The 24,599-nt window shown below is 44.3% G+C and overlaps 1 protein-coding gene across 21 annotated transcripts in view; it reads right to left on the reverse strand.

The window, feature by feature from the left end:
- BAZ2B (bromodomain adjacent to zinc finger domain 2B) overlaps window positions 1–24,599 on the reverse strand; it is a 277,861-nt gene that overhangs the window by 206,364 nt on the left and 46,898 nt on the right. For 19 of the 21 annotated variants that reach the window (XM_084644088.1, XM_084644084.1, XM_084644083.1 and 16 more), the window contains exon 1: window positions 8,815–8,833. The gene's annotated coding sequence lies outside the window, so the exon portion shown is untranslated. Of the gene's footprint in view, window positions 1–8,814; window positions 8,834–12,211; window positions 12,255–24,599 lie in introns of those variants that run through there. The other 2 variants (XM_084644095.1, XM_084644075.1) reach the window with 1 other exon arrangement.

Here is a 24,599-nt window from a genome sequence, read left to right on the forward strand (position 1 = left end):
GCTACCAATGGCTACAGAGCTCTATTTTTAAAAAGGAGTCCCAATCTCTTCTCTCCAGAGAGCACAGTCCTTCATATTTCTAGGCATTAATATATATGCTCAACTCTCCCTTAACTTCTTTTTTGATTTGCAAGAAAAGTTCTTGAATGGTGGCTCTGAAAACTAAGGGGAAAATACTACGTAACTTTCACCTCTAATTACTCTAAGAAGTCTGCAGCTGAATGCAATACCCACCAATTCTAGGAAGTCTGTATGGTAAGGTCTAGAAAAAGGTATAAATGGGACTCCAATTTGGGGTCAAATTCTAAAGTTAAAGCCTCTTCTCACTCACCCCAATTAGCCACTATCTCTTTGGTAAAACATGCTCCAAATATTATACCACCTTCTGCTCGGTCAGTCTTTCAAATTTAGGCTGCTAGTTGTTTGGCTACAACCACATAGGAAGCTTTTAGTATATTTTCTTATCATTCAATCCAGTTTCCCATGAAGTTGGTAGAACAGAGGATGCGTAGAGCTCTCAACAGAGCAGCCTAAATTCTTCCCAGGAAAGCAAAGGGGAAAAATTGTCCCTTAGGAGCCACTTGTTCCTTGTTCAGGTACGTTAAAGTGGATGAGCTAGCACACATACTCAATTGTCTTTTGAATGTTAAAAGACTTCCCCTGTTTCTAACAAATTTATGTTGTCTTTGTTTCTGGTCTGCGCCAGCAGCAGCCCAGCACCAGTTTGTATTTTGTATGTGCTCTCCAGTTTATCCAGTTGAACTCTGCTAAGGATTCTGGCAAGGCAATCACAAAGGGTTCCTTCTTTTCAAAGAGTTTGTACACTGGTGGTGCCTGAAGACAGAACTAAGGAAATTTTTTCTTTTTCATTTGGGTGCTACAAAATATCCTGAGTAGGTTTCCTACTTTTCTGGCACTGGACTACTTGGATCTGCAGTTTGGAAGTGGGCAACAGTTTACACTGCCTTTCTGAGGGCTCCTTAAGTAGATTTTGGGGGTTGTATAGTTCTCAATATAATAGCTTGAGAACATTACAGAAAGTAGTTATTTGTCAAAAGACAGACCTGTACAGGCATTCAGGAACCGGGTCAATCCTTATTATTTCTGATCTGGGACTAGTATGCATAGTTAGAAGCTCTCAAGTGGCCTTTCCTCTGCAGCTTGAGTACATGAGAATGAGTCCTGGGTGAAGATGGTAAGAGATGCAAGGAGTACCTGCTTTCACCAGGTGCAGGTTGGGATGATCTCTTACATGAACCTAAATTCCCTTTTACTCCAAAAGTGTCCTGATTTGGCAGGACTGAGATGGGAGTAAGGTTTTACTGTCTGCCATTTTTCTTGGGTGGTGTTCTTCTTGCTACATTGTAGCAGAGTAAATGTGAGTTTCATAAGAAAAGGTTGTGCCTACAAGAATGCAACTCCTGACTTATAGTATGTTTTTCCCTAGATTTAATTATTTTCTTTCTTTACCAAGCAATCCAAGAATTCCATGGTGATCATAACTATATATGCAGAATAAACAGGTACAACGAGTTAGCACATGACCAGCATTCAAGATAACCTTGTAGCTAGAGACCCCCACTGAGCACAAGCAAGCCTCCTCTGGCTATTTTCTCATGGATTTCTTTTCAGTGCTGAAGAGAAAATTGCTCAAAGCCACAAACCTATAAAAACAGTTACTAACCTTTCTGTAACTGTTATTCGAGATGTGTTGCACATATCAATTCCAATGTAGGTGTGCGTGCTCACCCTGAGCACAGCCACGGGAAAATTTTCCCTCAGTGGTATCTATCAGGTTGACTCTGGTGCCCCCTGGAGTCGCACACTCACAGTTCCGGTATAAAGGATCCTGCCGACCACCGGTCCTCTCAGCTCCCTTTTGCCAGCCAACTCAGACAGATAGGTAGGATGGAGGGTCTTGGAATGGTCATGTGCAACACATCTCAAACAACAGTAACAGAAAGGTTAGTAACTGTTTTTTCTTCTTTGAATGCTTGCACACATCTACTCCAATGTAGGTGACTCCTAAGCAGTTGTGCAGGCGGAGGGGTCGGAGTTTATCGATATGCTGATTGCAACACCACTCTGCCAAATCCAGCATTAACTGTAGCCTGTTGGGTGGTGGCATAATGAGACGCGAATGTGTGAACTAAGGACCACACTGCCACTCTACAAATGTCCTGGACAGGAACTTGTGCTATGAATGCCCTCGAAGATGCTTGGGCCTTTGTGGAATGTGCTGTCAGGGCAGGAACCTTTGCCAGGTCGTAGCATGTGCAGACTCAGGGTGTGATCCATGATGAAATTCTCTGGGCTGAGATAGGAAGATCTTTTATCCTGTCTGCAACAGCTATGAATAGTTGAGTAATTTTCCCAAACATCTTAGTCCTTTCTATGTAGGAGGCCAGTGCACGTCTGACGTCTAGTGAGCGAAAACTCTGCTCTTCCCTGTTGGCATGTGGTTAAGATAAAAGACCAGCAGGAAGATATCCTGGTTACTATGGAACTGTGAAACCACCTTTGGAAGGCAAGCTGGATGAGGATGCAATTGGGCCTTGTCCTTGAAGAATACTGTGTATAGTGGTTCTGAAGTGAGGGCCTGGATCTCTGAAACCCTTCTGGAAGAAATAATGGTCACTAGATAGGTCACTTCCAGGACAGGTAGAGCAGAGAGTACATTGCCAGCAGCTCAAATAGGGGTCCTGTCAGTTTTGATAATACCAGTTGAGGTTCCAATGAGAGACTGGTTGACATACCTGGAGGTATAATCTCTCAAGGCCCTTAAGAAACTGATTACAGATGCTGTTTGCTTCACCCATGGGTGAAAAGCTGAAGTTGAGGCCAGATGGACCCTAACAGATGACAGGGTTAGACCTTGTTGCTTCAGGTGTAATAAGTAGTCCAGAAATAAATGGTATTGATGACTGCATAGGCGAGACACCCTTCTGAGTAAACGAGATCAAGAACTTCTTCCACTTTGCCAGTTACGTAGCTCTGGTGGATGGCTTCCTTGTGGACCTGGTCTAAGCATGCTAGCTTCCAGACTGTCAGATGAAGGGATTCAAGGTTTGGGTGATGCAGGCAGCCATCGCCCTGAGAGATCAGGTATGGATACAAAAGGTAGAAGGATTGGCGTCCGAGAGGTCAAGGAAAGTGGCGAACCAGTGATGGCGGGGCCAGGCAGGGGCTATCAGGATGACTTGCACTCTGCAAGCCCTTGTGTATCAGAGGAATGAGAGGAAATGCGTAGAAGATATGACCTACTCAAGGGAGGAAGAAGGCTTTTGCGAGAGATCTGGGGCTGTGACCCAGGAGTGAGCAGAATTCAAGACAGTTCTTGTTGTGCTTCATCATGAACAGATCTGTGGAGATCCCCACCTCTGGAAAATGGTGTTCAAGACATCTAGATGAATGGACCACTTGAGGTTAATTGGAGAAGGATCTTCTGAGGTGATCCGCTAGCTCATTCTGCGATCCCTGCAGATAACGGGCCCCAAGGTGGACTGAGTGAGCTTTGCAGAACTCCCATAAGCAAAGTGCTTCCTCTCACAGGTGAGAGGAGAGCACCCCTCCTGGCCTGTTGATATAAAACACTGCTGTCATGTTGTCTGTGACAACAGACATGTTCTTGTCCACGCCATGAGGCCCTTGATGTTGATGTGCGGCAAGAGCTCTTCCGGAGACCAGAGACCCTGGCTTCTGAGGGAACCCAAGTGAGCACCCCAGCCTATCGCTGAAGTGTCCATAAGGAGACATAATGATGTTTGGAATCCTGAGACTAGGACTCCCATGCACACCACCAATGAGTCTAACCACCATTGAGGGAGACAATCACCAATGGTGGACCTGTGATGACTATGTCCAAATGATGTTGGTTTGGTGAGTATACGGATGCCAGCCACACCTGAAGAGATCTGAGTCGACATCTCACATGCTGCACCAGGTGCATGAGGCCATGTGGCCCAGGAGCTTCAAGTAGTTCCTTGCTGTCGTGATGGGGTGATCTCTGAGGCTCTCTATAAGCACCACTATTACTTGTAACCATGCTTTGGGGAGCAAGGCTCTGGCCTGGACAGAGTTGAAGATCACCCTGATAAACTCTATCCTTTGAACTGGTGAGAAGGTAGGTCTGCTGATAAATACGCAGAAGTCTAAGTCCTGGAATTTTGACTGGTTTAACTTTATATCAGACTTCAGCTGGACCTCGGTCCAACCTCTGACCAGCCAGTTGTCAAGGTAAGGATGGACCTGAACCCGTTGTCTCCTCAGGAAGGCTGCAACGATTGTCATGCACTTTATGAACACTAGGGGGCCGCAGAGAGGCTGAAAGGGAGAACTGCAAACTGATAGTGCATGTGGATCACAATGAATCTGAGAACCTTCTGTGTCCTTAAAAAAAAAAAATCGAGATATGGATGTATGCATCCTTCAAATCGAGGGCAGCATACCAGTCCCCTGGATCCAGGGAGGGGGGATGATGGAAGCCAAAGAGACCAGGCAGAACTTCAGCTTCTTTATGTATCCATTAAGCTTCCGCAGGTCCAGAATCAGTCTGAGACTGCCACTGGCTTTCAGGATTAGGAAATATCAGGAGCAGAACCCTCGGCCCCTGAACTCTGGTGGAACCTCTTCCACAGCTCCCACCCTTAGGAGCAACTGCACTTCTTGGGCCAGAAGTTGCTCATGAGAAGGATCCCTGAAGAGAAACGAGGAGGGAGGTGGGAAGAACTGAATTAAAGGGTATATCCCACTGCTATCATGCTTAGCACCCAGCAGTCTATTGTAATACGGACCCACATCTGATAGAAATGGGATAAATGGTCCACAAATACTGGGGAGGTTGGATCTAAGTTCTGTCTTGGTATATCGCTCCCGAGTGTCCCATCAAAAGGCCTGCTTGGACTCACCAGAATGCCTGGGGGGAGCAGGCATCGATGCAGACAAGGACTGGGGCAGAGGTCTTCTCCTAAAGCCCCAGCTCCACTCCCTGTGAGAGTCCTGCTGGGCAGGTGGTGGGAAGAATCAAGAGGCCAGTTGAGGCTTATAATGTTTTCTCATGGGCGCCTATGTATAAAGTCCTAAGGACTTCCAGTAGCCCTGGAGTCCTTCAGGCTGTGCAGCTTATAGTCCATCTGCTCAGAAAAGAGCAGCATGCCCTCAAAAGGAAGGTCCTGCAAAGTCTGTTGGACTTAGACATCCCGATAAAATCAGGACTGTCCCGATTTTTAGTTCGTCCTGCATCCCGACCGATGCACGGTCAGGACACCATTTGTCCCGATATTGCGGCTTTGGCCACTCCGGTTTGGGGGGGAGGGTGATTGTTTTGGTTTTTTTGCTTCAGCAACTCCGCTCCAGCTGCTTTTTTTTTTTTTTTTTTGCTTCCCCCATGTGTCCCGATATTTTGTCCGTATCATCTGGTCACCCTAGTTGGACCTCATGCGTCAGGCCCAAGGATGGAAGCCATGAGCTTCTGGCATCACCACCACTGATGCCATCGATCAGGCTGTAGAGTCAGCCGTATCCAAGGCTGCTTGAAGGGAAGCCTTCGCCACAGACTTACCTTTTTAAAAAACAGATGCAAACTCTCATCTGGACTCCTGGAGTAACAACTCCTTACAATTTTAATTCCTGGGACTCCATGCTGAAATGTATCTGCTGGAGAGCGCTTGCTGGTTCATGATCCTGAGCTGAAGGCCCCCTGTTGAATAGACCTATCTGCCAAAATGGTCTAATTTTTTGGCATCCTTGATCTTAGGAGTTGGCCCTTGTAGCCGCGTCACTCCTGTTCATCAGCTTCTGACACAACCAGACAACCTGGTGGGGTGTGTATATATAAGAATTCATAACCCTTAGCCCGGCCAAAGTATTCCTTTTCAGTCTTCTTTGCCATCAGCTGAAGGGATGCTGCAGTCTGCCACAATGCCTTAATAGGGTCCATAAAGGCCTCCTAAGGGACAACACCACACTTGATGGCTCCAGTGACGTTAGAATGTCCACCAACGCATGGAAGGACTCCCTGACCTCCTCTACCTGAATACCCAGGTTTTGGGCCACTCTCTTAAGGAGCTGCTGATGAGTCCTATAGTCATTCTGAGAGGGCACTATATCTGTTCCTGTCACTGCCTCATCAGGAGAAGAGAATAAGGAAGCCTGCACCGGTAGGGAGCACTGTTCTTCACCCTCAGCACCGGATAGGTCCTGAGGTGCTGGTTCTTGGTATTCTGTGCCTGCCTCGGTACCAGACCTTGGATCTGGCTCTGAGTGAAGCTGTGGTACAGCTCTGGACTCTGATGCCACAGAGTATCATCGTCTGGACTGGGGACCCTGCATTGATGGGAAAGCCCAGGTTTCCAGAAGGCCCACTGTTCTGGGATTGGCCATTGCCCCGGGGGCCACACCATGGGTGGATTGCGTTGGCCCAGGTCCATGGCAGGATAGTGCCCACTGGGTTGACTGTGCTGGTTCCTGCAAGAAGCATATGATTCTGACTCCGAGTCCGACTCCAAAGACTCCATTCCTGGAGACCTGGGAGGAGCAGTGCTGACCAGTGTCAGCAACTAGCGCAGAGAGGAAGGCAATCGGAGTTCAGCCATCATGACTGGTTTCCCTTTGGAAGGCACCTGGGGCCTAGGTGCTGCAGAGGTCCTTCGTGTTGGTGCCACTAGTGTCTGCTCCTACATAGCTGGAGATGCCAGTACCAGCAGTGAGAGTAAGTCTCTCGCTGCAGTGAATGCCTGAAGCATAGACAGTGCCACCAAGGCACTGGAACTCTGGTGGTTCTCCTGAGTTAGCAAGTCCATCCGTGCTGGACTCAGTGGTACCCGCTTTGGGGCTAGAGTCAGCAAAATGCCACACAGGTGGTTGGAGCTACGGAGTGGCCCGACCCTAGTTGCACTCTACTGGTCTCTCCATGCCCCATCAATGTCAGGGTTGGGGATCGTCCTCCATCAGTCTTCTTCTGTTTCTTCCTCGGCACCAGGGACAGTGAACGATGCAGAGGTTCTCTCACTGGAGAGTTTTTCTTCAGCATCGTCCACCCTCTCCAGTGCCAAGGCTCTTGAAAGGTGGAGTGAGCATCTCTCTTCATCACCGGTACTGAGGAATGGCACCAAAAGGTCTCAAACAGCAGCCAGAGCAGTCCTTACTGAGGCTGAAGTGCTCTGTGTCAAGTCCAAGTGACCCAGTTCCAAGGGACATCTTAGTGCTCCCTCCATGAGAATATATTTCAGTCTGGTGTCCTTACAGATCTTACAGTGCTCCCACATGTGAGTTTCTCCCCAGGCACTTAAGGCAGCTGGAATGGGGGTTGCTCACAGCCATAGGCTTGTGGCACAAGGCACTGAAGACCAAGGCACTTAAAGCCTGGAAACCAAGGCATGCCCCAGAACAAGGCAGAGCCTAACTCCGCTAAGCGGAGTTCCGGTAACCTATCTATTAACAAAAACTTAACTACTATGAACAAGAGGTAACTATAGATAATAAAAAGTTCACTGAGAATATACTTCCAGACTGTAAGGACGAAGTAGTTCCAGCAACTGTCATGGGCAGGAAGAAGGAACTGAGAGGGCTGTGGGTCGGCAGGACCCTTTATACCAGTGTTGTGAGCACACGACTCCAGAGCCGACCCAATGGATACCACTGGGGGAAAATTTTCTGGTGGCTGTGCTCATGACAAGCACACACACCTACAGTGGAATGGACATGTGCAAGCACTTAAAAACACTTTTCTGTTCTCATCCAAGTGTATACTTAATAGGAGAGAGATTTATGTCTGTAATCTTAACCATTTGAGTGTCATGCTACTGAGTAGCATCTTCTTGTGGCAAGCGGTCGAAGTGTCTGCTCAACAGAGCAACAGCTCAGCAGCAGACAATCTGCTGCAAAGCATGAGCAGAAAGCTTGGGTGACACTGCTCCTCATAGCCACAAACTGGTCTAGGGGTAAGCGACTCCCAAGATGGAGAAGCACAGGATCACAAATAACTCTTGAGTCATGGAAGTCAGAGACAAATTTTCAACCCCTAGTCATGGTTTTATTATTTTCAAGACTATCTTTGTAAGGAAAAAGGCTAGAAACCCTTTTTCTTCAAATGAAAGCTGAGCTTAGCTCTGACATTTATAGGCCCCACAAATCAGCAGGCACAGCAACTCTGAGCAGCTGAAAGACAGGCAATTTTGTGAGGGTCCATAACTGAAGTTCCCTCTACCTGAGGAAAGGGAGCATAGGAAAAGAGAGGGGGAGAAGTTATGGTCTTTCACTTGAGATTCTTCATCTCGAGTTACTAGCAGTTCCAAACATTTCCTAGGGAAAAAGTTGTAAGCTTTAATTGAAAGCCTGTTCAAGAAAGGAGTTCTTTTGTCAAAACCATTAAACCTTTAAGTAGCAGGGGCATTGCCCTCCTGTATTCTAGTAAGTTTTGTAATGTCTGCTGCCTGCCGTAAAACTATATTTTCTTACTGGAAACTAGACCCAATCTTCCTCCTTCCTTATGTCTGAATTTATTATTGCAACCATGCTTGCTGACATGCCCAGTTTTATATGTTTTGCAATTGTTTCAGATTGCTGCTTCCCACTTACTTACATATAGTAGGTTATCTTATCTCCCTCCCTACTGGTGGTCTTACCATTCCTAAATATGGTTTGAAGACACATGTATAGCCTTTCAGAGTTTCATTTTCTGCTTTGGAACACATTACCAGTTTAATAATAAAGAAAATGCTCTCAACTACTGTGACTTTAAAATCTAACATTAAAAATATTTCTATTAGTCAGCATTCTTAAAATGATTGTTTTAGCAATTTTTTTTTGTCTTACCAGTGCTAATTTTAACATCACTGATTGTAGAGCACCTCTGGGACGTAGGCATGAAGGTCACCAGTGAAACACAAGATTGCTCTATGTCGTAAAATATTCAGTCTGGGCACTAAGAGAGGTTCTTGTTAGTCAACATAATATCGTTTGACACACACCGAGTTAAAATATTTCTGTACAGAATAAATGTCTGTCTTTATCTTCACGTACTGGAGACAGAAAATGAACTGATGGCTAATCTGAAGGGTACTAAAATTAAATTATAAAGTCATTTCAAATCTCTGTCTGAAAGTAATTCTGCACTCCTGACAGGTAGGAAGTGAAGATAAAAAACTGTTTGAAACTATCTATAGACAAACTGACTTTGCTTATTCTCCCATTCTATTTCAATGCACAATAATTATTTAGTCTAGTAGTAAATGATTAAAGTAAGATGTAAGCAGTTTTAAAAAGTATGCTCAGGGTATCCTTAAAATAGACGGAGCTCAACTGAGTGCAAAATACTTGACTTCCTATTAGGAATATTCCAATAAACTTACTATATTAATACGGGAAAACATATGACCAGTAAGCTACAAAATATCACAACCTGTGTAATCACACCATTGTTCTATCAGTGTTCATTATTCAAAGTTATTAAAATTGATTTAGCAGCTAAAATATGACTTGGATGTCTTACTATATTTGAAATAGCCTCTGTCTGTACTGAATAACACATCAAAACCACCATAAAACAATTGAAAAAATAATAAAATACTGTAATACAATATAAATGTACATTATAATTCAGACTTATGTATGGTAAGGCCACCATTCACTGGGACGTTGCTAGTACAGGCTAACAATGTTTTAGTCTCTATTTTTAAAAATGTGTAAAAGTTACCACCTCATCCTCCAAGATAACAACATGAGTAGTTCTTATGAAGGTGAGTATTTCCACTGAAGTCAATGAAATTACTTGTATTAGTGAGGACTACTAAGGCCTAGGGTGACCTGATGTCCCGTTTTTGAAGGGACAGTCCTGTATTTAAGCCCTCTTGTAGGTGTCCTGACTTTTTCTTAAAAACGGGCAAATTGTCCAGTATTTTCTGTCTGTACAGTACTGGCAGGTCCTGCTGCTGGCCGGATCCCTGCTTGTGAGCCACCAGCCCATCACTGGTGAGTGGGGAGCGGGTTCCAGTGGCTGACATGGAGGTGGGGGTGCAGGGCTGGTGGCAGGGTGATGATACAGCTTGCGGGGCAGGCTGCTCCCCTTGCTGGTCCATCAGCACAGCCCCCACTGCATGCTGACTCTTGGCCAGCAGGGCCCCACCCTCCCATCCCATTTCCAGCCAGTGCTGGCTGTGCGCTGCAAGCTGTGGTGGTTGGTGAGTGCAGGCAGGTGCCAGGCGGCAGCCGGTTACGTGTCACCTCTGCTGCCCACCAGTTGGCACTTTACATGTTTCCCCTCCAACTGTCCTCTCCGTGCTTTTCCCACCCCCATTCCGCAAACTCCACTGCTCCACCATACTCCCCCGGGCGGGGCGCGTCCCATTTCCAGTGCTATGGGGAGAACCAGCCCCGAGTCGGAGTGCTCAGCTCACTAACAGCCTGGCCACCAGGCTCCTTCCTTCCCGTACTGCCTCTGGCTGGGCTGGCACCCTGCGAAAGCCCAAGACTCTCTGGCCTGGAGTGCTGGCCAGGAGGAGCTGAGCACTGCATGTGCCAAAGCCCGGCTCAGTGCTGGCACGGGGAAGCCTCTTCACCCCTCAGCTAAGTGCTGGAGTGGCAGGCGGGAGGGGAGCTATTGCCAGTCTGTTCACACTGTGAACTTGCAGACTCCACAGCAGCCTCTTCACCCCCTCTCCCCCCCAGGGTCCGCCCTCAGGGAGCCTGGAGCTGCTCCATCCCCTAGGCACCCTGTCCTGCTGAGCCACCTCTGACTGGGTCACTGAAGCCCCTGCAGTCAGGTTCCCTGGGCCCTGGTGCATAATGAATCCTTAGGGCTTAACCCCTTCATGCCCCCCCACGCAGCTCCTTCCCTCCCGCAAAGTGCTAAAAGGCTGCTGCTGGCCATATTCTGGTGTGAATCCTGGCAGAAATCTGGGGATTGGGGCATGTGACCTTGCATGCCCCTCCCCATGTTTTGCCTCAGGAAGACATGGACCAGGAGAGGCAGGTCGGTCCTGGGGGCCCAGCCAGGTATGGAGGGCAGAGAGAGTCAGGTCGGTCAGTCACCCTGCCCCCCGCCCCCTTCCTGTGTGAGAGAGGTGTACAGGAGTATGTGTGTGTCACATCTCGCCATGTGTGAGGAGGAGGGTAAGGGTGTGTGTGTGTCAACCCTCCCAGTGTGAACACTAAAGCCTTAAAGATGAGAAGGTAAAAAAAAGAATCCAACCACACAGCATTTCTTTTTAACAGGGGCTCAGTCAACTTCATGTTAATTTGAATGTTTGTACTGCATAGTTCCGATCGATTGCCGTTGAACTCACTTGAACACAAGTAATGTTACCAGGTGTTCCATATTTAGCATAGGGAAATATGATCACAGTATTAAGGCCCAGATTTTAGAGGTATTTAGGCAGTGCTGTGCTCAACACTGCAACTCCTACCTGATTTAGGAGCCTAAGTCTCATTTTCAAAAAAGAATTTGGGCAATTAGGAGTCAAAGGCTTAGGGCACTGCAATTCTGACCACAGTAATGCTTAAGCACCTTTAAAAATCTAGATCTAAGTCACAGAAGTAATGGTTAGCAAGACTGGACCCTTGCGTTTTAGGCTGGTAGAACACCACATCCTCTATCTCAATAAACAAGAAGCCTTTAGCAAAAACAAACACACACACACACAGCTAGTCTTTTGAATTAAATAATAAAAAAAAATATTGCTAATTTGTACTACTGACTATGAGACCCAATGTGATTTAATGAATTCTGTGAACAGCAAATACAGCAAGTGAACCATAATAATACAAAACCTGAAAATAGCTCTCAGTGTACAGCTTTGTGGGAAATCACAGGAGGCCATAATTTTTGTATGCAAAGTAAGAGGTGCGAGGAATAGTTGAAGTGAGTTCTACTGTGCGGTTCAGATTTTATTGTATGTCTGAATGATAATGGAAAATTATCTGAGCCAAATTCTTTCAGTTTCAGTGTAATGGAGTTACTCAACATTAAGGACCCTGTTCAGCAAAGTAAATAAGGACATGCCTACCTTTAAACCCTTTAGACTTTTAGCCCTATTGATATGATTAAGTACCTTGCTGATGCAGGGTCTATAAGCAGAATTTAGCCCTATGTTCAGATGATTATACAACCATCAGCTCTAAAGAAGACAAACTGTAAACAATATTATCCCAGTTCCCTATATGATTCATGCTTCTCAGAACATTGTAAGAAAGATAATTGCAGTTGCACACTTACTGTGATGAACGTGGTCAGTTCTGGGACATCACTGATTAACAAACTGCAACAGAAAATATAGTTAATGAATCATCCTCTCATATCAAATAATTTTACAAAATATTTTAAAATGCTCAAAAACAATCTTAAGGAATACTTACAATGAACTGAAAATACAGAGAATATCTCAAAGAACCTGATATGCCACAACAGTCATTTAAACAAAAATGTTACACAACTGCAGTTTAAATTTGTTTAGTTTGCAGTCAATTACATAAACACACCTAAGGTTCACCTGTGCTGAATTCTAAAGCACATAGAACAATAATTTTATTTTTGATGTAGTCTCCATTATTAAAGGGAAGACTTCTGTTAACAATCATGGGTGAAATTCTGGCCCCACTTAAGTCACTGGGCCAGGATTTCACCCCATATTTTAAAACATCGTTATCTTTGGTACAAACATCTTAGGGTTCTGCTCCTACAATGAGAAGTTAGTGCAGCTCTCCTATGGGCACAAGTGTCCATCCACATGGATCTCATTGCAGGATCAGGACCTAAAATGATAAAACTGAAAAAAAATTAAAACATAACTGAGTTTTTACTACTCATGAGGTTTACTTTCTGCATTTTTACAATGTGGATAATGAAAATAGACTAGATCAGGTTTTCTTTAGCTAATGTTCAAATTCTAGTCAATTTCACTTTCGAGTTCTCATGGGCTGGCACAACTGATACAACAACTGGGTTGCAAACATTACAGGGAGATACTCCTTAAAGAAGCACAACTTTCCACTTACCTTTTTATTCAATGGAAACAATTTTATTGGTTTCAGGTTTTATTAATTTTTACATTTACAAAATCTAAATGTGGGGCCAAATTTAACCTAACAGCATCCTTTTAACACTGCAAAAAACATTTTAAATTTAATACTGACCACAGAAAGATAAGAGAATGTCTTTCAAAAGACATCCATGGGTAATTTTAATTCATAAAATGTACATAATTACATTATATAGGTGTCATGCAGTTCAGTCTGGTTAAAAAGGCACTCCTATAATTTTATTTAGATGTCATACCATAGCTCTTGATCATTACAAAGAAATGTTATAATTGGACCCAAGTTTCCCCTGCAGAAATTCTTCTGCAACACATCAACAGCAGTGTGAAGCTAGCCCACTTACAATGGTGTAAAGTCAGAAGAATGTAGGGGAAAAAAAAATCACACATATGAAAGTGCAACCATTACAGTGAGTAAGCTTTTCTTTTACCACGCATTGTCACCAATCTGGGCAACAATCTGAGCCTAGCTGCTGTATCATTTGCAAGTTAAAATTAAAGGTCCTCCTGAGTCTGGGTATTGAGAAAATGTTTTACAAATATTCTCTAGATTTAATACCTGGTTTTCAGCAGCTCTGACTGCTCCTCTGAAACACCAAACATTTTTACTACACTCATTTTATTTTAATTTAAATTGCAACAGGTAAATCTGGAGCTATTCTGACACCACCACCAGGCAAGAAAGCAGGATGTGACTGAGTCAGCTATGTCAAAGGACAGTGGTAGGTCTACAGAGTAAGTGACTGATGTTTTGCTCCCTTGTATAAAGGCATTTAGAAACAGTGTTCCAGAGTTACCATCATCAACCTGTGCTGAACCATCACAGGGGGAAGAACCAAATTTTTACCCACAGAGGACAATTTGCACCATCAGAAACTTCCCATTCCCAGATCTGCTGCAAAGGAGATCGAGGAACGGATGGTCAAGTCCCCTTCTTATTCTGCTTGAGCATAAGTAACAGAAAGGAGACTGAACTGGGAACAAGGGAGAGAAACAGAAAACTGTGGAAATGCAGTGTACAGTGAAAAATGGACTAGATTGGAGAATACAACTGGGGGAAGGGGGTGGACCGAGGGAGGAGATAAGAAAGTATCTTATCTGACTACTGTGAAAAATTGGGATGCTTGAGATTTTTCTCCCAGCTGATTGGCACCCTAGAGTTTCCTCCAGTGTTTGGGAAACAAAATTGAACTATATTTTTCTTTTAATTTGGAAAAATTCTCTCTCTACATTAGCTGAATTTCTGAGGATAGATTTCAGAGTAACAGCCGTGTTAGTCTGTATTCGCAAAAAGAAAAGGAGTACTTGTGGCACCTTAGAGACTAACCAATTTATTAGAGCATAAGCTTTCGTGAGCAAGAACACTCTCCTTTGTAGCCTGCTTTGATTCTCTATTCTACTCAACTGTATCTTCAGTCTTGGCACTTATGCCCATAGTATCTATTCCTGTGGCATAGTTAAACGTCTTCTGAATTTGATAGAGACAAGGTGGGTGATGTAATATATTCTATTAGACTAACTTCTGTTGGTGGAAGAGACAATTTTCAAGCTTCACAGAGCTCTTCTTCAAGTCTGGAAAAAGGTAACCAGCATGTCATTGCTAAACATAAGGTGGGGCAGACTGTAATTTGGTAGCAGTCTTGAGGGCCTAAGATAACCCACAGAAGTCTGGATCTCAGGCCAAACATTTGAAGCTAGACAGATATAGGGGGTGGCAAGATGAGAATAGCCATGCTGCCCCACTGACTGAAGCAAACAAGAGCAATCTCATCTTGCCATGTGCTAGACACAACACCCATATATATCTACTATTGACAAAGCACTAGAGTGCGCTGCATTGCACTAGCCTCACCCTGACACGCTGCAGAGAGTGGGAATCAGTTTCCATGCACAGAGATTATCCAGGTCTAAAGACCCAAACTGAAGTGCGGAGTAACCTAACAAATCCCCCAGGGCAACAGGGACTGCAAAGGGAACCAACGGCTTAAGGAGACAAAGGCTGGGGGCAGGACAAAATGGAGGGACAGGAGGCCAGGGGAGCTCTTGTCTGCCTCAGCCTGATCTCCCTGGAGACCCTGCCCCCTTCAGCTCCATGCCAACTCAGCACCTGCAGCCTCCTTCTGCACGCTTTCTCCTGCCCTGGGTGCTGGGATGGGGAGCAGAACCTGTAACAGAGAAGAGAGACTCCCTGCTATCAGTACCAAGACCACAACAACCCCTGGTGGTTGGGAGGAGTAGCTGCAGGGGTAGCTCTGTTAAGTCCATACAGCCCTGCTGGATGCATAGGACAAAGTGAGCTGGAGCAGGCACTCAGAAAATCTGCTGCAGAGATTAATATTTTCTTCTATTCAAGATTGCAAATAAAGGCAGACAATAGTTTCATGCCCCACCCAGATCACCCGGCTCTACAGCCTGCTTATAACATACTGGTTTGCATAACTGAATCTTATTCTTAGAGCCAAATTCTTCGACTGAAGCCACGCACACACAACTGAGTACAGATTTTGTTGTAGACTCTAGAGACACTGCTAACATTCCAGCAAAGAAGTGGAGTAGAAGTTCATGCCATCCACAGCCTCAGAAACAACTCTGACATCATAATCAAAAAGGCTGACAAAGGAGGTGCTGTTGTCGTCATGAATAGGTCGGAATATGAACAAGAGGCTGCTCGGCAGCTCTCCAACACGAGTTTCTACAAGCCATTACCCTCTGATCCCACTGAGAGTTACCAAAAGCAACTACAGCATTTGCTCAAGAAACTTCCTGAAAAAGCACAAGATCAAATCCGCACAGACACACCCCTGGAACCCCGACCTGGGATATTCTATCTACTACCCAAGATCCATAAACCTGGAAATCCTGGGCGCCCCATCATCTCAGGCATTGGCACCCTGACAGCAGGATTGTCTGGCTATGTAGACTCCCTCCTCAGGCGCTACGCTACCAGCACTCCCAGCTACCTTCGAGACACCACTGACTTCCTGAGGAAACTACAATCCATCGGTGATCTTCCTGATAACACCATCCTGGCCACTATGGATGTAGAAGCCCTCTACACCAACATTCCACACAAAGATGGACTACAAGCCGTCAAGAACACTATCCCCGATAATGTCACGGCTAACCTGGTGGCTGAACTTTGTGACTTTGTCCTTACCCATAACTACTTCACATTTGGGGACAATGTATACCTTCAGATCAGCGGCACTGCTATGGGTACCCGCATGGCCCCACAGTATGCCAACATTTTTATGGCTGATTTAGAACAACGCTTCCTCAGCTCTCGTCCCCTAAAGCCCCTACTCTACTTGCGCTATATTGATGACATCATCATCTGGACCCATGGAAAAGAAGCCCTGGAGGAATTCCACCATGATTTCAACAATTTCCATCCCACCACCAACCTCAGCCTGGTCCAGTCCACACAAGAGATCCACTTCCTGGACACTACAGTGCTAATAAACAATGGTCACATAAACACCACCCTATACCGGAAACCTACTGACCGCTATTCCTACCTGCATGCCTCCAGCTTTCACCCTGACCACACCACACGATCCATCGTCTACAGCCAAGCTCTGCGATACAACCGCATTTGCTCCAACCCCTCAGACAGAGACAAACACCTACAAGATCTCTGTCAAGCTTTCTTACAACTACAATACCCACCTGCAGAAGTAAAGAAACAGATTGATAGAGCCAGAAGAGTTCCCAGAAGTTACCTACTACAGGACAGGCCTAACAAAGAAAATAACAGAACGCCACTAGCCGTCACCTTCAGCCCCCAACTAAAACCCCTCCAACGCATTATTAAGGATCTACAACCTATCCTAAAGGATGACCCAACACTCTCACAAATCTTGGGAGACAGGCCAGTCCTTGCCTACAGACAGCCCCGCAACCTGAAGCAAATACTCACCAACAACCACATACCACACAACAGAACCACTAACCCAGGAACTTATCCTTGCAACAAAGCCCGTTGCCAACTGTGCCCACATATCTATTCAGAGGACACCATCACAGGGCCTAATAACATCAGCCACACTATCAGAGGCTCGTTCACCTGCACATCCACCAATGTGATATATGCCATCATGTGCCAGCAATGCCCCTCTGCCATGTACATTGGTCAAACTGGACAGTCTCTACGTAAAAGAATAAATGGACACAAATCAGATGTCAAGAATTATAACATTCATAAACCAGTCGGAGAACACTTCAATCTCTCTGGTCACGCAATCACAGACATGAAGGTCGCTATCTTAAAACAAAAAAACTTCAAATCCAGACTCCAGCGAGAAACTGCTGAATTGGAATTCATTTGCAAATTGGATACTATTAATTTAGGCTTAAATAGAGACTTGGAGTGGCTAAGTCATTATGCAAGGTAGCCTGTTTCCTCTTGTTTTTTCCTACACCTCCCCCCCCCAGATGTTCTGGTTTAACTTGGATTTTAACTTGAAGAGTGGTCAGTTTGGATGAGCTATTACCAGCAGGAGAGTGAGTTTGTGTGTGTATGGGGGTGGGGGGGATGTGAGAACCTGGATTTATGCAGGAAATAGCCCAGCTTGATTGTCATGCACATTGTGTAAAGAGTTGTCACTTTGGATGGGCTATCACCAGCAGGAGAGTGAATTTGTGTGGGGGGGTGGAGGGTGAGAAAACCTGGATTTGTGCTGGAAATCACTTTAGATAAGCTATTACCAGCAGGACAGTGGGGTGGGAATAGGTATTGTTTCATATTCTCTGTGTATATATAAAGCCTGCTGCAGTTTCCACGATATGCATCTGAGGAAGTGAGCTGTAGCTCACGAAAGCTTATGCTCTAATAAATTGGTTAGTCTCTAAGGTGCCACAAGTCCTCCTTTTCTTTTTGCGAATACAGACTAACACGGCTGTTATTCTGAACACTGCACTGATAGATGTAAAAAATGTGTGCAAAGGAGTAACAAGTCTCAAATGCTAAGGCAAACATTTTCGGCCATATTCAGTGCTGGATAAGCAGGCACAAGCCCACTGACTTCAATCTTGTCAGACACTTTGTGTAGACCGAATGAACAGGGTGGACTAACTGTTCCAATTGTAATATGATACTATTAAGCCAGGCAGCTCAAAGCAGTAGTGAATTGCCGGTGATCTAAGCCAGCCAAATATTGAGTCTTTATTGAACAAGAAAACTGTAATGGTAATATATATTGCTAGGTTACTATGGATTTATTAAAAAAAAAAAACCACACACACACCACGCCCTCCAGAAATTTATACACAATTTTTGCCAAAGACTATTCTGTGGGTCTGGGATAAAACTAGGGTTTAAGTTATTTTCTCTTTGTAACAACACCCATTGCAAATCATCCAGATTTTAACCAGAAACACTAACAGAGTTTTGAAGACTGGGAAAACTGTGTAACACATTCAGTTAGCCAGCTGTTCAAACAAACTTTTCTAACTTGTTAAGGAATCATAACTAATTTAAACCAGCCCACTCTATCATGGTACCAGTACCTTCAAGGTCAGCATTATGTTTGTCACCTTTCTCAGAATGTTTTATATAGAAAGCTAACTTTAATGGCAGAGATTGTTTGTTTTGCTTCTGGTTGATTAATATAAATGTAAGGCCTTGTTTGTTTGTTTTCTAATCTTTGCAGCCAACTTTCTTAACAAAGAAATGTACAGGTATGACATGGTACAAAAAGGATTTGGACAAATAAGTTAGTCCAGAGCAATAGGCTTTGATTTAGAGGGGGAAAAAACAAAAAGACGACCAGCAACAAAAACAAACAGCAGCAAAAAGAATACCAGCAACCTCAGTCTTAAGATACTTTTTAAATGGTACTTCACACAAGTCAGGTTAAAAAAAAATATACACAGACTGAAGCAACCACTGCAGAAACTGTGCAGAGAGGAGATTTTATACATATATGGTGGATATGTCCACTCAGACAATATTGGAATCCAATTCATAACAAATATCAGAAATTGTTGGACATTTATTACCATATAATTCTTTGGTAATCCTTCTGAGAATTCCTATCAGAAATGATCACACTCAAAGAAATGAAAAAATTAATATCTCATCTGCTAGTAGTCGCTAAACTACTGATAGTCTTAGTGGATAAAGAAAAATAGTCCAAATCTGGAGGAATGATTCCAAAAATATGGGAATTTTTTGTTAACAAAAAATGTATATATCGATCATGTACCTTGAAAGAGAGACCGAGGAAAAACAGACACTGTACTTACATATTTGGTTACCATTAATTCACTTTTCACACGAAGTATATTCATCTGTAAAAACAAAAGTACATCTCTCCAATTTTTTTTTTTTTTTACTGTTGATTCTTTTCATAGATACACCTGGTTTGATAAATATGAGTAGAGTCAGTAGTTTCACTCATTTAATAAAATCACATGTCCTGAATGGTGTAATGAGACTAATTCTATAGTATGGTAACACCATGTTAAATAGCAAGATTTGATTATTATTAATATATAATGTTTCTCTGAACAAATAAATAAGCTCACCGTTATAATAATTATTGTCTTGTTTCCAATATTTACATCGAATGATTTGTAAACTTATTAAGATTTTGTAAATGGTTACAAAACACCACAAAAACTCTTGATTTCCTTTAATGTGGTAAACTTACAGTGGTAATTTTGTATCTATGATTTACTTCAATACAAGTGTAGTACAACACTCCTCTCACCAAAACCGTATGAAGCATCATCTTTCTACTTTACAAGTTAGGAATGTTAAGCTATTTGAATTAGAAACCGAAAACGAATAAGATCTCCTCAGCAGTTTTATTCATCCTCTTTTGACACCCAGACTCCACCACGAAACTGGCTGAGAAGCATCCTATGCACCAGATGACATTCTTAAGAGAGGAAAAGCAACCATATATAACTACTTCATCTACAAAGGAGAACAGATCTAAGTAACAGTCTCATATTATTGGGATTTGTTATTCTCTTTCCAGAGACTATATGTTTTGTTGTTCACAGGTTTATTTTGTTGTTGCAGAGAGTTCTCTCAATATATTGTTAATCCTAACCAAGGGCATTTAATAAATGCCCCCCCACTTCTAAAGAGACATGTCTATATTTTCCTTTTTGAAGAAACTATTCAACTATGCAAGTTGAAGAATGACTCTTGCAAATCTTTTCTAAAGAAGAAGACAAAACAGAGGTGGGCAAACTACGGCCTGCGGGCCACATCCGAGCCACGGGACCGTCCTGCCCGGCCCTTGAGCTCCAGCCGGGGAGGCTAGCCCCCAGCCCCTCCCCCGCTGTCCCCCTTCCCCGCAGCCTTGGCTCGCCATGTGGCCAACACTCTGGGCGGCAGGGCTGCGACCTCCTGCCAGGCAGCACGGTGGTGTGGCTGGCTCCGGCGGGGAGTGCGGCTGCCAGTCCTGCTGCTCTGAGTGTCATGGTAAGGGGGTGGGAGGGTTGGAAAAGGGGAAGAGCGTCTTGGGGGGGTGCAGTCAGGGGACAGGGAGCGGTTGGATAGGCATGGGAGTCCAAGGGAGCCATTCAAGGAGTGGGGGGGGGGGGTGGATGGGGTCAGGGCAGTCAGGGGACAGGGAGGGGCTGGATAGGGGGTTGGGTCCCGGGGGGATGGTTGAGGTGGGGGGTCCTGGGAGGGGGCGGTCAGGGGATAAGGAGCAGGGGGGTTGGAGGCTCTGAGGGGGGCAGTCAGTGGGCAGGAAGTGGGAGAGGGCAGGGGCCAGGCTGTTTGGGGAGGCACAGCCTTCCTTATCCGGCCCTCCATACAGTTTCGGAACTCCGATGTGGCCTGCAGGCCAAAAAGTTTGCCCACCCCTGAGTTAAGACATACACTTCTTCCCATAATTAGCTGAAAACTCATGCTTTCACATTATTCCTAATTTTTTTTTAAAAGAGGAAATTCAACACTTTTAGACAAGAAATGATGACAGAGAAGGAACTGAAACAAGCTAAGATTCCAAGTGACTGAAGAAGGATTAGTTATAGATAGATAGATATTGCTTATGAAAAGTAAAAGAAATTTAACTAGTTCAGCTTATTGCTACTTGCAGACCCCTTATATATTTGTTACATTTCATTTTTGCCAAGACTTTTGTTTCAGCAACAATTATTTATTTAAACAATGTAAACTGAGATTTTTAGGAGGTGGATAATGGAATAAGGACCTAATTTACATTAAATTTCAATGGGATTTGGATGCCTTAGTCTCATTTGAGGAACCAAACCATGTTCTGTACAACTGAGAGAGTCAAATTTCACCTCTTTGCAATATCAAAAATTTTACTACAAAATTAAATCAAGATTTACCCCCATTACTAGACTGTATAAGGTACATCTCAAAGGAGATGCACAGCTATGTAGTACGTATCATCTGCATTATCCAGACTTTATACCTGACATGCATGCAGACTACACAGGTAGTAGTAGTATCACATCCATAATTATCCATACTTTCATGGTACCACAGTGTCGCATGGGCTGCCAGAAGAGCAAAAAGGTACCAGACGTGGACGTCAGTGGCAGAACCCAGAATTACTCATTTCATTGGAAAAATGTGATGCAATTTAACCATTTTTCTTGAAGAAAATTATTGTAGCCTCAGAGCAGGAATGAATGCAGCTCTGCATTTTCCTATGATGGGGAACAGGAGATATCAAGTCTTATTTACAATTACAAGGTTAGCATTCCAAATGCTAACAAGTCAAGGAAATGTAACTAGAAATCAGATTTGGAGGAGAAGGGGAAGGAATCTAAATATTGAACATGTTATAAGTAGTTGCATGTTAGCATTTGGAATATTATATAGCTAATGTACATGTACAGCAACTCCCAGATCATGGCAAAATGGAGCATGCATAAAACACACCCAGAGACTGGGCTGACAGTTTTTTTCCATAAAGGCATTTTACCTATATTACTACAGAAATTGAAGATGGGAAAGATCTACTAGACTGTCTAACCCATTCCCTCTGCTAGCATACGATTCTCTCACATGGTCCATTTTGTGGTGCTTTGTCCATGTCTCCAGGGAATGGGACTTCTTCCACTTTCTTTTAGAAGACTATCCCTTGGCCTAAAAAAATGCAATTATTGGGAATAAATACTGGACATTCAGCCTAAATTTTCCATTTCATCCCATTACTTCTGCAAATACCCCTTTGTACTGTGCTAAAGAATTCCCTTCCTTCCTCCTAACTATAAAAGCCAAAGAGTAATAAAACCCATTTGCTTTTTCAGTGCTTTGAATATAGCAGACTTCATTCTCAAAAGGGGTTGTACACACAGCTGCAGAAGATGCATGACAGCAAAGCCAGCTGTAACCATGAAAGGTCAGCCCATTCAATTAGGACCCACAAAAGGAAAATTATAAGCTATTGCAGCATCTCTGCCACGGTTCTCTCAACAAGAAGGTGAGTAGAGAAAAGTAACAAAGAATACAAGTTTACTTTGCACTACAATTACAGTAGAAGAGAAAGAACTCTGATGGTCAGAAACCAGGGGGAGGATGTGTGTCACTCTTTAGGTAGGTGACCTGAAGGAGACAAAATATTATACTATAAGAAAGCATCTGGCTATTTTTACACTTAGAATGCTATAGCAGCATAGCTGCAGCTATGCTGCTGTAGTGCTTCAGTATAGACACTCACTACAGCGACAAGAGGAGTTCTCCCATCGTTGTAAATGATCCACTTCCCCAAGAGGCGGTAGCTAGAACAACAGAAGAATTCATCCATTGACCTAGCACTGTATGCCGCGGGTTAGATTGCCTTACCTCCATCTCTCAGGGGTTTAGATGTTTTGCACCTCTGCGAGAGCAGCTATGCCTATATAACTTTTCAGTGCAGATCAGACCTCAGGGTATACTACACTTCTTCCTGACCGTTCTGCCCTACTTTTATAGCTTCTTACCCTTCCATTTTGCCAGTCTGCCTGTTGCGTATTGCTAATACTTTTATAACTCCTGTACAATTCCATTGCCAACATGCACCAGTTAATAACTGAAATAACCACCACCTATGGTTCCAAAGACAACTGCTACTTCCTTCAGAGTCCATCTGCTCAGTCTTGATAGTGCTCTTCTCAAGGTGTCTCATCTTGACAGTACCCCTTCTAGATAAAGTTGTAATTTTTATTGGTTGGCTTATTACGGTTCACACCACTACTATAACGAATAAAAGCCAGGACTTTTATGCAAAGGAAGCATACAGGCGACTATATTTATTGAGGGTTGTGATGACAAAATAAACCATAAGAGCAAAGGCATGAGTAGCTGGTACACACCATGAAAAATAAAGACACACAGCCTTATGCTTATGTCATGAACTACAGAAAATGACAAAAAAATTTAACCAAGTTGTTTCACACTTCACAAAGCACACATTCCTTATTGAGAATACTCGTGTTAAGTGACACAATCACCTTTTCTGTAAGAACAAGCATACCACTGTTTTAACTCTTGAAACTTTATGAAGAGATCTCAAGTCTGAGAAAACTCTTGTGCACAAGCTAGTTTTAAAAAAAGATAAAATGAACATAGTTGTAAGCATTATTGAGCATTACTGTTTCTTTTTACTCCATGGAAGCAGACAGATAAGAAAAATATACATCAAAAGCAAATGTCTACAGTTTTACGCACCAAAACAGTGGCACTTAATATTGGATGTCAGCTCTTTTAAGAAAGTCAAGAAGGGGCATGGCTAGACCAATCAAGGAGCCAGCTTCCTCAAGTTTTATATAAAAGCCACACATGAACAATGTATATTGAAAGAGTCTATAGTACTCCTGGGGGAATTCTGCGCCACTGCACATGTGCAGAATTCATGTCCCCCGCTGATTGCTTTGCTTCCCCACAGAAAAATGATTGACAGGGAAGTAAAGGGAAGCTGCAAGAGCAGTCACACACCACTCCCTAGCTGCACAGGTACATTATTTCAGGCACCCAAAGCAGCCAGCAGAGAGGTAAATCACCACAGGGCTGGGGATACCCCAGCCAGAGGCTCCTACCCTGAGCCAGGATCAGCTGCTAGTCCCAACTGGGCTGGAGAGGACGGGACTACTACTTCCTCTGCAAGGAGTGGCTGGGGCTGTGTCAGACCCACCTCCAGAAATCTCCCCCAGCTGCAGGAAGCTCAGCATCCTCCCCTGCTTCCTTCCCACCTCACTCCTCAGCTGCGATGGAAGGGGTAACTGTACAGGGAGCTGCTCCCCCATTTGCCCAACCCCCATGCATCTGGATCTCCCATACCCAGACACCCCTGCCAAGCCTGACCCTCACCCAGAACCCCCCAGCCCTCCATACCCAAACCCCATCCCATTGAATCTCAACCCCTGCATCTGAAAGCCCCCCTGCACCCAGACCCACCCCCCACCTGAGCTCCCTGCACTCAAACCTCCACCCTGATGAGCCTGAGCCGCCATATCCATGCCCAAATCCACACCCCCAACTAGCTGCACCCAGATCCCCACCCACTCCCCCAGCCCCAGCCACCTTGCTGAGACCCCTACACCCAGACCCCTCTGCTGAGCCCCAACCACTTTCACCTGGAAGCCCCTGCA

This window comes from Lepidochelys olivacea (assembly GCF_965140295.1).
Source record: "Lepidochelys olivacea isolate rLepOli2 genome assembly, chromosome: 11".
Lineage (NCBI taxonomy): Eukaryota > Metazoa > Chordata > Testudines > Cheloniidae > Lepidochelys > Lepidochelys olivacea.